The sequence below is a fragment of the Camelus ferus genome, chromosome 8 (assembly GCF_009834535.1).
Source record: "Camelus ferus isolate YT-003-E chromosome 8, BCGSAC_Cfer_1.0, whole genome shotgun sequence".
Taxonomy (NCBI): Eukaryota; Metazoa; Chordata; class Mammalia; order Artiodactyla; family Camelidae; genus Camelus; species Camelus ferus.
This window is the reverse complement of record NC_045703.1, coordinates 33,532,211-33,547,355: the sequence shown is the minus strand read 5'-3', so window position 1 is coordinate 33,547,355 and position 15,145 is coordinate 33,532,211. Positions and strand designations below refer to the sequence as shown.

Here is a 15,145-nt window from a genome sequence, read left to right as displayed (position 1 = left end):
CAGAGATCTAAACTTACATCTTGTGACTCTGCAGACCCCTAAAGAGGCAGAATCCTTCCCATTTGAAAAGGAGTAAGAAAGCAGGGAAGGTACAGACTCTTTTTAAAAGCCCAGCAGGGAGGTGACATAAATCTTTTCCTCATTCCATTGGTGAGAACTAGTCACGTGGCCACATCTGGCAGCCGGAAGGACTAGAGGATGAAGTCCCTGGCCAGCAGCTGCCTCCCAGTGACAAGTCTACCCTATGAAAGGGAAACTGAATGTTGGGGAGTAGCTGGACATCTCTACCCCCAGAGACTTGAGAGGGCACGAGGGACTGGACTGAGAAGGAGATGAGCAGCAGAAAAAGCAGAGAATATTATGGGAACTGGGTAAGACAGTGAACTAAAAGGAGTTGCAGTTTCCTGGAAGCTTGCATAATAGAGATGAAAGGCATAATTCAAGGAATCATCAGCAAGGTTTTGAATAGGGCAGATTAGGGCTTTGGCCATAATGAGCTTAGAAGGCTTTGCTGGGTGTTTGAATGGAAGGTAATCAAAAACCAGCTCTGGGGTCTCCAAAGAAACATCTTTCAGGTTATTAGTGGAGAGGATCAACTGCTTTTCAGTTGTTTTTGTCCCAAAGAACTCTGCTATATGCAGCAGCTGAAATGCTTAAAAATAATAAAATAATACCATTTGCAGCAACATGGATGGACCTGGAGATTATCATTCTAAGTGAAGTAAGCCAGAATGAGAAAGAAAAATACCATATGATATCACTTATATGTGGAATCTTAAAAAAAAGACAAACTTATTTACAAAACAGAAACAGACTCACAGACATAGAAAACAAACTTCTGGTTACCAGGAGGGGAAGAGGGTGGGAAGAGATAAATTGGGAATTCGAGATTTGCAGATACTCATGTATATAACATAGATAAACAACAAGTTCATACTGTATAGCACAGGGAACTATATTCAATATCTTGTAGTAACTTATGGTGAAAAAGAATATGAAAATGAATATATGTATGTGCATGCATGATTGAAGCATTATGCTGTACACCAGAAATTGACACAACATTGTAAACTGACCATACTTCAATTAAAAAAAATATATATATATTTACAAAAAACAAAAACAAACCAAAAAAACAAAAACTAGTTCTGGGGTTATTAGTGGAGAAGATCAGCTGCTTTTGAGTTGTTCTTGTCCCAAAGAAATCTGCTGTTTGCAGCAGCAATAATGCTTAAAGTTTTTGCTGATAGAACCAGTAATGTCTAAACTCTAGATGAGAGCTGTCCCAGAGATATGTATACAATGATGGAAATGTTCTATATCTGTGCTGCCTGATACAGTAGCCACTAGCCATGTGTGGCTACTGAGCCTCTGAAATGAAGCTAATGTGACTGTGGACCTGAATTTTTAATTTTATTTACCTCTAGGAAACGTGCATTTACAATTACATAACCACATGAGGCCAGTGTTCCCTGTATTGGACGGTGCAGGTCTGGAGGGAGGTAATGGATAGCTCTGTGTGGCCCTTTCTCCCCATCACAAGCTTCCTCAGGTGGCTCTGCACAGCCAGGGTCATACACTTTTTCCTCCTTACCAGTCATGGTTGATTAACAGCAGGGTGCACATGACACCAGATCAGCCAGTCACAGTCCCTTCCCAGCCAGATGCTTATGACAGAGAATCAGTCTCTCTCCAGGTGGACTCAGGAGCTGTTGGTGGCCATGTTTTCTGCGTAGGGATAGGAGAAGCAGAGCAGGTCAGTCTGCAGAGAGATGAGAAAACAATGAGATAAGAGAGCAAGCCAGAATCCTGACTCCCATTTCAGGCCCTGATTCCAGTGTATTCCTAAAACTGGACTGAAGCTGGCCCTTAGGTTCTGTAAAAAACCACTTAATTCTTTTAATAAATTCCTCTTCTCCATAAGCTCCTGTTACTTGGAATAAAGGAACCCTGAATCCTAAACAGGACTTAAGGAAAGCACTCCTTGAGCAGAGCCGACCACCAGGTGGATGAGGATGGGGTCAGCTGGCCTGCTGAACATTCGGTCTGATGGACGCACAGCTGATGCTGGTGAGAGGAGACCTGAGGCAGACTAACAGCATGTCCCCGAGGTCACCACAAATCTCAGACCCGACTCAGCCTCGCAGATGGGAAAGCTGCTCCTTACAGCTCACCCAGCACAAATCAGGCTCTGAGGATTGAGGCAAATCTTCGAAACTCACAAATGACTGATTGATAAGCAAGAACTCCACTTTTCAATTGCCTAACTGGAAAAGAACAGTGGTATTCAAACTGTAATGATTTGACCCCAACTTTTGATAAAACCGTGATTTCCTCTACCTTCTCCCATACATGCCAACTTCAGTTGCATGCATGACATGTACTTTCCTCTTGTTTCTTTGCTTCTACCATTAACTCAGCCCAGAAGGTCTGACTTCCATCTCCACTTGTCAAAATTCCACCAGTATTTCAGGGCCCATTTCAAAGGTCACCCCCTTCCATCCTTTGGGAGTAAGCAGTTCCTCTCTGCTTTCTCCTCCCATTGTACTTTGTGACTCCTTAAGCACATAATCTGCATTGTTTTAGAATTATTTATGAATGTCTCATATCTGCAATACCCAAAAACCTTCACCAGACACAATCTCTTATTAATGCAGTCTCTAATTGCATTCACTCTTCTGGTGGCCACTTCGTATTTCATCTCATATCAAGTTCTGTGGTCAATTTAGATTCTTAATGTTAGAATCCTTAAAAATTCAGCCTATAATATGCTGAGACCTTGTCAGCAGGTTAGTGAGGAAGTGAAGGGGAGGAACGGAATGGCAGCAGGCAGATGAGCACAGAGCAGGAAACTTGGTATCAGTGTGGCAGTATTTACACTGCATTGATCTAGTGAGAGGAAAATGGCGGCAGGGCATTCTGGACAGGTACGATACATGGAGTCACCTAGCTAACCACTCTGTAGTTCAAAGGCCCATTGAAGTTGGACAAAAACCTAGCTAGCAGTCAACGGGGTTTGGAGAATAAGCGCTAGGCCTGATTTCCTGAGAATGGTGGTCAAAGGCACGATGGGTCTTTGGGGCTGAGCAAGCCGACAAGTAACGTGGGAGAAGTACTGGCTTTGGTAGCCAGATGGTCCTGGGTTCTTGCCTTGGCTCTACCATTCACCAACTGTGAGACTTGGCACACGTGATCTTGCTTCTCTAAGCTTCAGGTTCCTCAGCTGTAAAATGAGGGAAAATGTTTCTGCTTCTTGCAAGATTGTTGTGAGATCACTTGAATGGGGTACACCTGGCCCATAGTTGACACTAAATATATATTCATTTCCATCACAGGCAAGGGCTTGGTGGCCTGCATGTGTCTGAGTCCAGGTCGGATTCCAGGCAGAAACTGCCCAGTGGAAGAACTGGAGACCAGTAAAACAATCAAGGCTGCCAGCCACGTATGTAGTCAAACCAGAGGGTTTGGAAAGCCAAATAGAAAACTTAGGTAAGAAGCTGTGTGGAATCGTAAATATGGATCTACTGGGCAATTTTCCCAGCTTTTGATATGAGATTGCTCTGATGCACGTCAGATCATGTCAACCTCTCCAACCCCTCTTGGCTTCCTCAGCTCCTATGGCCTCCAGCTTCTCCGGCAGCTGCAGGAGCTTCTTCGCCTCCTCTTACAAACACTCGTGCTCCTTATAGTTCTGTCCCGGCCTCTTCTCTTCTCACTTTGCACATTCTTTCCCAGTGATCTCATCCTCGTGGCTTTGACTGGTTTTCAGCTATACGCTGCTAACTCCCGTATCTTCATCTCCAACTCAAAACACTTTCATCTTCAGCACCTTGAGATTACTTTGCATTGCAACTACAGTTATCCCTTTGACCTCTGCCTGCATCCCTCTGCCTTTTCTGAAGAACTGGAGCTCTGGCTCAAAAATGATAACTGAGCATCTAAAGTCATCAGTGTAGTCAACCCCATTATATTACCAGGGTTTTCAAAGCTGGGGATCATGACCCATAATGGGCTAGAATTAATTCAGGGAGTTACAACTAGCTTTTTCAAGAACATGGAATAGAATGGAATACAAAAAGCAGAATGCTTGCCTCCCTAGTAAATATTGCTTTAAAATTTTTTTGTTTTCATTGTGTGTGCATTGTGTTATAACAAAAATTGTTTTGTTTTGTTTTTTACCATGGGTCATTGACAAAAGTAGAATACCTACTGAATTAGTCTACTATCTCTTCCAGAGCATTCCTAGTTAAACTATAAGAGGAAGGATTTAGGAATTAAATTACCTGGGTTCAATCCCAAGTTCCAGTGCTTACTACCCGTGTTTTCTTGGACAAATTACTTAATTTCTCTACTTCTCAATTTTCTCATCTAGTAAAAATGAGTATAAAAGCAGTATCTCCCTGGGAGGAAGGTTTAGTTCCAGCGGTAGAGTGCATGCTTAGCATGCACAAGGGCCTGGGTTCAACCCCCAGTACCTCCACCTATTGTGAAGATTAAATGAATTAACATAGTTATTGCTTGACATGGGTGAGTACTTTCTAAGTATTAACTACCTGTAAACAATGAAACATCTAACTACTCTATTAAAAATATCAAAATTATGGAAGTACGTGAGGGACATTCACTTATAGGCATACTGTATATAATTCCGGAGTAGACAACGTCACCAGATTGTTTCACCTTTTTCATGATGTGACAAATATGGAAAATTATAGTTTTTTGGGGGCTCCCTGGGGTAAAGGGAACAGGTCATTCTGGCTGCAGATGACTAGCCAGAGGTGACAGTGGCTTCTGGACAGGAACCAATGACAGTCCTAAGGCCTAAAGGGATCAATATGCCTACACTTGACCCGCTCACAGCACAAGATGAGAAACTCCAGACTCTAAACCAAAAGATGTATGTCTTTCCCAAGGTCAGTTACCAATTCAGGGCAGGCCTGTGACCAAGGCTGGCCAAGGAGACTGGTGAGGAGGACTTATACCCCATGATACCTTTCTGTCTCCTACTAGATGAGAAGAAGGAAGCCTGCTGCCCAAGCTGATGCCAGCGTTGGGATGGGGCCAACTCCGTGATGGCAGAAAAGGTGATCCGAGGAGCCTAGTCTCTAACACACTAGCTGAGTTGCTGCATCAACCAACCCTGCAGTGCATCCTACTCCAGGCTCTCTGTTAAGAGGATAATAAATGCTTGGATGGTTTTAGCCATTTTAAGTGATGATTTCAATTACATTCAACCCAAAGTCTCTAACTGATTCAGTGTCTTGTTCTGTTTTATAGATTTTTCAACACTGTAATTTATGGAATACTGTACCCTGAAATGCAAAGTATTACACACAACTTTAGCAATCAGTATTGTGGGTCACAGAATACCAAATATCACAAGTGTGTACATTTGGGAGTTTTAAGTTCTTTTGAGATCTTCATTAACCCTTCTATGGCAAAGGCTGCTACCAACTAGAGACTGTTTGCTCTATCTGTACCTCATTTAGATTTTTCTAAATGATTTGATGTACCTTAATAAGTCTAGATAATTTTAGGGTGTAAACTGCTGAAAGCCACAGTACCACCCTTCAGCGTGATTGCTTCTTTGTGTGGTCTATTATGGGGAACTCTGTCATGACAATTCCATATCTGTTGTAGAAAGACTTAAGTTCACTGAACTCAGTATCTGTGAGGATTTAAGAACCCCATTCCCTCTAGATGGCCCATGACCCACTGTGCTTCCTCTGATAACGTGACGATCTCGTAGATGTCAAAAGCTCATAGCTACTGCAGATAGGAAAAAGCCAGGGCAGGCACAGAAAGCATCTTCATTAGCTGCTCACTGCTCTCCCAACTCTTCTTCAGGCTGCTGCCTGCCATCATCCTCCAAATGTATTGGCAGAAATGGAAGATGCATCCATGGAATGAGCAGCCTGGGAACTCCAGAGAACCCCCTTTATTGCCACAATTTCAAAGCCTCTCATATGTAACAGAGGATGGGAGATGGGTTCCAGCTCCCGCACCTGCCTCAGCAGGTGAGTGTGTGACAGAGGACAGGAGTGGACTCTACACAGAACCAAAGAGTGGTTGGAACAGTAATGAAGCAGTTTTTGAAGCAGAGCTCTCATCATCTCTACATTTTTAGACAACTTTGGATGACAAATAGTGGCAAACACACATCTTCAGCTCTGAAATCACTTAAGAGGAATTCCTTCCCTCCCTGCCACTTGAAGCAGCCCACCAAAGCTTGAGCAGGGCTCACTGGAGTGCCTCACTCATTCTTATAAACTCCTCCTATTGCGTCTGTTTATTTGTTTTTGTTCTTAATATTAGAAACATTAAGGAGCTGAAGGGTTTTGGCTGCTGACCATGGGACTCCCCTTACCCATTCACTCAATGGTGCCCCACTCCTAACTCAGTGATTTGAATTTGTCATCCACAGAGTAACTTCCCTTGGGGAAGGGTGACTGGGACAGGATGGGTCCTCATGTGGACCTCTGAATTCCCATCACTTGGAGATCCAGAGAGCCTGATCCTCTACCAGCCCCAAGGCTAGTTCCAAACTCCCATCCCTGGGGTGTGTGACCCTTCTCTGAAGAAAACTTGTTCAAGTATTTATTTTACAGCAAAGCAATGGCCATTTGCACAGTTAATAGCAGTTTCAGTGCCTAGAGGTGACGTCATCATTACATTTGGGGTTGTCACCTTTCATTTTGGAAAATTTAATGGGATTACTTACACAAAGATAAAGCTAGTAACCATCTATTGTTTTTAGAGTTTAGTTCAAGGTCACCTTAAATCTGTGACAGATGCTACAACCTAGGATTTTACGGATTGCAGAGACAATAAACATTGATTGTACACTTAGTCAGACTCTTCTCTCAAAACAAAAGCAAAAAGGAGAAAAAAAGAGTTTTCATTAGAAGGAAATCTAATGGCTCTGTTATGGGATGATTTAATATTGAAGAATCAACTACCAGCAATGCTTTTCTAGGCCAGAGTGTCCTCAGTTATTTATATGGAGCAAATAATCCACGTAGACTTAAAAGAAATCGACTGTGTACACACTTGGGAGTAAACTGAGAGGAGAAGCTGGTTCTGGATATAGCGCATGGCTGATGCCAGAGCCTCTTCTTACCAGGCACCTTGAGGACCCAGTGGCAGGAACAGCAGCAACAGCAGCAAAAGGTCTGCTTCATTGGCCGTTAGAATTCCTCACAACGGTAGCTATGGCCTTTCTGGACGAAATACCCTCAGTAGTCTTAAATGTATCACAATAGGGATCCTGGAAAGATCAAAGGATAAGGAGAATAGGAGTCTCTTAAAAACATCATTTTTATCACTCAGTGCATAAATTGAAACATACTCATATTGGAAGCATGTGTAATGGACGTTAGAGTATATAGTACTACTTATTTACCACTTAACTGTGATGTAATTGATGTATAACGAACTGCTCATGTTTAAAGAACACAAGTAGATGAGTTTTAACCTGTGAAATCATTATCACAATTAAGATGATGACCACATCCATCACTTCCGAAAGTTTTCTGTTGCCTCTTGGTAATCCTTCCCTCTCCTCTGCTCCGCCCCACTGCTTCTTCCATCTTCAGGCAACCATTGATCTGTTTTCTGTCACTGTAGATAAGTTTGCATTTTCTAGTATTACATGGAATTATATAGTATGTATTTATTTTTGTCTGGCTTCTTTCACTCATCATAATTATTTTAAGATTCATTCATGGTGCCTCATATATCAATAGTTCATTACTTTTTTAATGCTGAATAGTATTCTACTGCATGGATACACTACACTCTGTTTATGTGTTTACTTTTTAATGGATAGTTGGGTTGTTTCAAGTTTATGGCTATTAAAATTAAGCCCTTATGAACATTAATGTACAAATCTTTTTATGAATATACTCTTTCATTTCTCTTGGATAAATACTTAGGCAGCTGGATCATATGATAGATACATGTTTAACTTTTTAAAGAAACTGCCAAATTGTTTTCCAAAATAGTTGTATCATTTTACATTCTCACCAGTGGTGCATGAGAATTCAAACTGCCCAACATCTCTGCCAACACTTGGTACAGTCTTTTTCATTTTAGCCATTCTAATGGGTGTGTAGTAGTATCTCATTGTGATTTTGATGTATATGTCCCTAATGGCCACTAAGGTTGAACATCTTTTTATGTGCTTGATATCTTTTGCCCATATGTCATATATATACATAATATTCTCTAATTAAAAATAGGTTTTTTTGGTTAATTCATACTAGATCAATATATTGAGGCAGATTACTACTTCCTCCAGCTCCTCATCCCCACAACTACTAAATACCTTACAAATAGAATATTTGAAAAGTCTCAGCCCATTCAAGGAGTAGAATATAGGGACTAGAGTCTGACTCCAAAAGTCTCCACTGCCTTAGAAATTCTACAGTATGGAACTTAGATGGTCTTGGAGCAGGGGAGTGGAAGAAGTCAATCAGAATGTCAGAATGCCCAGATCCTAGGACCAGAGTATAAACATGGCATCCAAAGGGAACAGAAGAGCAAGGAGGTTATAAAGTCGACCACTCTTTATAAATGGCTTTGGGGTAGACAGCAAGATGAAGCTTTTTTTGGTAGCACTCTCTTCTTTGCCAACATGGCTTAAAGGTATGTGCACCTTTCACCTGGATCTCATGCTAGATTGCAGCAAGAGACATATGAAAGGATGGGGCCCCCAACAAATCCACTGGATGTTAAGGTCAGAGTTCCCCTGATGATTCCAATCATAAGAGGGTTCATGGAGGCCTACAATTAAACAGACTGGGCATGCAGAGTGAGAGGGGTGACATGGCTGGGAGAAGAGATTCAGTAGGTATGGTGTTGCCCAGTGCAGCAGACAGTACCGACACTTTCAATTCATCATGTTCTTCTCAAATATAACCTTGACATCCTACCCATCAAGTAGTGAGCTCCATATCCCCTTGCCTCAAATTAGGGTACACTTTTCCAATTGTTTCATCCAAGAAAGTGCTGTCGAAATGAAGTTACATGACTTCTGAGGCGAAATCATAAAAAATGTCATGTCCTTTGACTTTATTATCTTGGCGTGTTCATTCTTAGAACTCAGCCAGTATGCTGTAAGAAACACTAAGCAATTCCATGGAGAGTCTCAAAGTATCTCCCCTCAAGTAACTTACTATTTACAAGGGGGTGGGGGGGAAACGATATAGTGGAAAAACTTGGTGGACACCATTGTAACCAAGTGATCAAAGTTAAAGTCACCAGTAATGAGGAAAATAGACATCATGTGTCTCCTGATATGATGCACAAGGAGGACACATCAGTTCCATGGCATTTCTGTAAAAAAGGCAACCTAATAATAAGAAACATCAGATAAACACAAAAAGGAAGGCATTCTACAAAATAACTAGCCTGATCCAATATAGGAGCACCTAAGTATATAAAGCAAATACTAACAGAGATAAAGGGGGAGATTGATGGGAATAGTCATTGTCGGAGACTTTAACACTGCATTAACATCACTAGACAGATCTTCCAGACAAAGTAAATAAGGCAATAGAGAAATTAAATGATACAATAGAAAAACTGGACTTGGTTGATATTTTCCAAACATTACACCCCCCAAAAATAGAATATACATTATTTTCAAGTACACACAGAACATTTTCTAGGGTTGATCATGTACTTGGGCACAAAAGAAGCATCAATAATTTTAAGAAGATAGAAATTATCTCAAGCATCTTTTCTGACCACATTGCCATTAAACTAGAAATCAACTACAGAGAAACAAAGGAGAAAAAAATGACAGCATGGATATTAAACAATATGCTACTAAAAAACCAATGGGACAATGATGAAATCAAAGTTGAAATTAAAAAATGCATTGAGAGAAACAACAATGAAAACACAAGCACACAAAATTTATGGGACGCAGCAAAGGCAGTGCTAAGAGGGAAGTCTATAGGGATACAGGCCTTCCTCAAAAAAGAAGAACAATCTCATTTAAATAATCTAATCTACTAGCTAAAAGAATTAGAAAAAGAAGAGCGAAAAAACCCCAAAAGTCAGCAGAAGGAAGGAAATAATAAAGATCAGGGAGGAAATAAATAAAATAGAGATTTAAAAAACAATAGAAAAAAATCAATCAAACCAAAAGCTGGTTTTTTGAAAGAGTAAATAAAATTGACAGACCTCTGGCCAAGCTCACAAAGAAGAAAAAAGAGAGCATAAATAAGCAAAATAAGAAAGGAAAATGGAGAAATTACAATCAATAATACTGAAATACAGAATATCATACGAGAATATTATGAACAACTATACGGGAAACAAAATGGATAACCTAGAGGAGATGGGTAAGTTTCTGGAAACATACTGTTCACCAAGACTGAATCAAGAAGAAACTGACCACTTAAACAAACTGATCACTAGAAATGAAATCGAATTAGCAATAAAAAAAAACTCCCTACAAATAAAAGCCAGGACCAGACGGCTTCACTGGGGAATTCTACCAAACATACAAAGAACTCCATACCAGTCCTTCTCAAACTCTTCTAGAAGATTGAAAAAGAGGGAATACTCCAAAATTCATTCTAGGAAGCCACCAGCACCCTGATACAAAACCAGGCAAAGACACCACCAAAAAAGAGAATTACAGACCAATATCACTGATGAACATAGATGCAAAAATCCTTACCAAAATATTATCAAATAGAATCCAACAGCACATAAAATAGATTATATATCATGATCAAGTTGGGTTCATCCCAGGGACACAAGGATAGTTCAACATACGCAAATCAATCAATGTAATACATCACATCAACAAGAGAAAGGATAAAAACTACATGATCATCTTAATAGATGCAGAAAAGGTATTTGATAAAATTCAACACCTATTTATGATAAAAACTGTCACCAAAGTGGGTATAGAGGGAACATATCTCAACATAATAAAAGCTATATATGACAAACCTACAGCCAGCATAGTACTCAATGGTGAAAAACTCAAAAGCTTTCCACTAAAATCTGGGACAAGACAAAGCTGCCCACTATGACCACTCCTATTCAACACAGTCTTGGAAGTCCTAGCCACAGCAATCAAGCAAGAGAGAGAAATAAAAGGGATCCAAACTGGAAAAGAAGATGTAAAAGTGTCACTGTATGCAGATGATATGGTACTATATATAGAAAACCCTAAAAGGTTCACACAAAAACTACTAGAAATAATCGAAGAATTCAGCAGTGTAGCAGGTTACAAGATTAACGTTCAAAAATCAGTTGCATTTCTTTACACTAACGATGAATCAACAGGAAAAGAAAGTAAAGAAACAATCCCCTTTAAAATAGCACCCAAAGTAATAAAATACCTAGGAATAAATCTAAGGAGGTGAAAGACTTATACACAGAAAACTATAAAACACTGATTAAAGAAATTAAAGAAGACTTAAAAAAATGGAAGGATATCCCATGCTCCTGGATTGGAAGAATCAATATTGTTAAAATGGTCATACTGCCCAAGGCAATCTACAGATTTAATTTAATCCCTATAAAATTACCCAGGACATATTTCACAGAACTAGAACAAATCATAATAAAATTTATATGGAACCACAAAAGACCTAGAATTGCCAAAACATTACTGAAGAAAAAGAAAGAGTCAAGAGGAATAACTCTCCCAGACTTCAGACAATACTATAGAGCTACAGTAATCAAGACAGCATGGTATTGGTACAAAAACAGACATATGGATCAATGCAACAGAATAGAGTGCCCAAAAATGAACCCACAAAATTTTAGTCAACTAATCTTTGACAAAGGAGGCAAGAATATACAATGGAATAAAGACAGTCTCTTCAGCAAATGGTGCTGGGAAAACTGGACAGCAGCATGTAAATCAATGAAGCTAGAACACTCCCTTACACCATATACAAAAATAAACTCAAAAGGGATCAAAGACTGAAACATAAGACAAGATACAATAAATCTCCTAGAAGAAAATATATGCAAAACATTATCTGACACACATCTCAAAAATGTTCTCCTAGGGCACTCTATCCAAGCAATAGAAATAAAAGCAAGAATAAACAAATGGTACCTAATTAAACTTACAAGCTTCTGCACAGCAAAGGAAACCATAAACAAAACAAAATGACAACCTACCGAATGGGAGAAAATTTTTGCAAATGAAACCGACAAAAGCTTGATCTCCAGAATATATAAGCTGCTCATACGACTTAATAAGAAAAAAACAAACAACCCAATCCAAAAATGGGCAGAAGACTAAACAAGCAATTTTCCAAAGAAGACATATGAATGATCAACAGGCACATGAAAAAAATGCTCAATATCACTAATTATCAGAGAAATGCAAATCAAAACTACAAGAGGTATCACCTCACACCAATCAGAATGGCCATCATTCAAAAGTCCACAAATGACAAATGCTGGAGAGGCTGTGGAGAAAGGGAACCCTCCTACACTGCTGGTGGGAATGCAGTTTGGTGCAGCCACTGTGGAAAACAGTATGGAGATTCCTCAAAAGACTAGGAATAGACTTACCATATGACCCAGGAATCCCACTCCTTGGCATATGTCCAGAAGGAACCCTACTTCAAAAAGACACCTGCACCCCAATATTCATAGCAGCACTATTTACAATAGCCAAGACATGGAAACAGCCTAAATGTCCATCGACAGATGACTGGATAAAGAAGAGGTGGTATATTTATACAATGGAATACTATTCAGCCATAAAAAACAACAACATAAGCCATTTGCAGCAATATGGATGTCCCTGGAGAATGTCATTCTAAGTGAAGTAAGCCAGAACAAGTAAGAAAAATACCATATGAGATCGCTCATGGTGGAATCTAAAAAATAAATAAGTAAATAAATACAAAACAGAAACAGACTCTATAGACATAGAATACAAACTTGTGGTTTCCAGAGGGGAGGGGTGTGGGAAGGGACAGACTGGGAGAGCGAAATTTGTATTTACAGGTATATACAGAATAGATAAACAAGATTATACTGTATAGCACAGGGAAATATATACAAGATTTTGTATAGCTCATGGTGAAAAACAATAAAACAATGAATATATGTATGTTCATGTATTTGAAAAATTGTGCTCTAGACTGGAAATTGACACAACATTGTAAACTGACTATAACTCAACAAAATAAAATTAACAACAACAAAGAACTATCCTGTACTCTTCAACAACGGCAAGATAAAGACAGACTGAGGAACTCTTAACAGATTAAAAGGGACTAAAAAGACATCACAGCTAAATGTAACACATGATCCTGGATTAGATCTTAAACTAGGGGGGAAGTGGCAATAAAAATGTTATTGGGAGAGTTGTAGAAATTTTAACATAGGCTCTAGATTAGATAATAGTATTATACAAATAGTATATCTCCTACTTCTTATAATTCTACTCTAGTTATACAAGGGAATGTCTTAGTTCTTAGGGAATATACACTGAAATGTTTTCAACCTACTTTTAAATGGTTCAGGGGGAAAATATGTGTGAATAATTGGCAAATCTGGAAAACAGTATACAGAAGTTTCTAGTACTATCCTTGCAACTATTCTGAAAGTTCAAAGTTGTATCGAAATACATAGCTCACCCTAACCCCATAAAAGAAGGGAAGAACCTACGTGTTTTGGGAATAGGGCTGGTTTGGGCACAGGCAGTACTTGCTCCTAGAAGTTTCCCTGAATCCAGCAATGTTCACGAGCTGGTTGTGCTTTGGGAAGCATGGGTGATCCTCAGAAAATGGGAATAATGTACAGAGGGATGTTGTGGATTCTGGACAGGAGTTTTGACCAGAAAGTGTTGCTGTGCAGCAGAGGGTGGCCAGTCCATACAGACTCTTCCTTCTGTGACACCTTGTGGCAATAAAGAGCTATTGCAGACTTCAATGCCATCTCTTTTTGCCAGGATTAACCTTTGAACTCAGTCAGTCATCTTGGACAGTTGGGAGGAAAGATGTTAAGAGGAGACACTATGCTTCCTGTTAAAATATGGCATGTGAGTTTTCATATAACTGTGAAAGACTGTCCAAGTGCTAAGAGAAGATGATGAAAATGCAACTGAATAAGTTTTCACAGAAGGAAAAAGTGCACCTGCCAAACAAAGTTATGCAAAATAGCCTTTTGCAGAATGTTTTTAAAAAGCTATGCATAATTTGTTTTTTATCATTGAAACCATATTTTCATTGCACATGAGAAGTATTTAAAAGAATTTTATAGAATAACATTTTGAAATGTGAGAACATACAAACTTTTTAGTTCTTTAATTCAAATTCAGCCTCTAAAACAATCATCTTTCCTTCACGTGCAGTATTTCTGCAGAGTTGGATGTTCAGATAGGTAAAGGCTAGTGATAAATCCTGTAAGCACGAGAGCAGAAATTCTGTTTTTAAAATAATAGACTGCATGATAGGAAATAAATGTGTATATAGATATTAAAATAACTGGTTGATAAGACTAGCGAATTTTTATTAATTTTATTTTTATACTGCTTGTTGTCAAGGCTGCTACGGTTATAAGTGACAGAGACCCAAGTCAACTAGTTTAGCAAAACAACGGGACTATTGACACATATAACTAAGGAGTCCAGAGATAGTTGTAACTTTCAGACATGGCTAGATACAGAGGTTCAAATGTCTTCTTTCTATCTATCTATCTAGCCATCTATCTACCTATCTATCATCTATCACTTTCTACTTCCCTCTATATTTTGTACAGCCTTTTCCTTAAGGCCAGGGAAGACAGCCAAGAGCAGATAAAATAAGTCTCTCAATTTGCTTTATCAGCAATGTCTGGGGGAATACTCTGGTCCAATTTGGATCACAAGCACATGCCTGGGAGGGGAGGAGGGAAGCCAGGTGATTAACAACCCTTCCAGGATGGCGGTCTAAGGTGGGGAGTGGGGGGCAGAGTAAGACAGTAGGAGATGTAGTTCACCTAAAGAGCCAGAAGAGAGAAGGGAAAAGGCAGTAGACAGACAAAAACCATAGCTACAATTTCCTCCCTATGCCATAGATTTATAGTATATTTCTAATGAACCTAAACATAGATAACTATGTATCAAAAACTTTTTAAGGTATATATTGGACAAAAACATAAAAATCAA

General features: G+C 39.4%; 1 long non-coding RNA gene across 2 annotated transcripts in view; it reads right to left on the bottom strand.

The window, feature by feature from the left end:
- The window catches only part of LOC106729751, a 75,676-nt gene that overhangs the window by 55,279 nt on the left and 5,252 nt on the right, over positions 1-15,145 (bottom strand). For both annotated transcript variants that reach the window (XR_001366162.2, XR_004321914.1), the window contains exons 2-3: positions 7,121-7,267; positions 1,595-1,762 (exon numbers count right to left, since the gene is read on the bottom strand). This is a non-coding gene — a long non-coding RNA (uncharacterized LOC106729751). The remainder of the gene's footprint in view (positions 1-1,594; positions 1,763-7,120; positions 7,268-15,145) is intronic.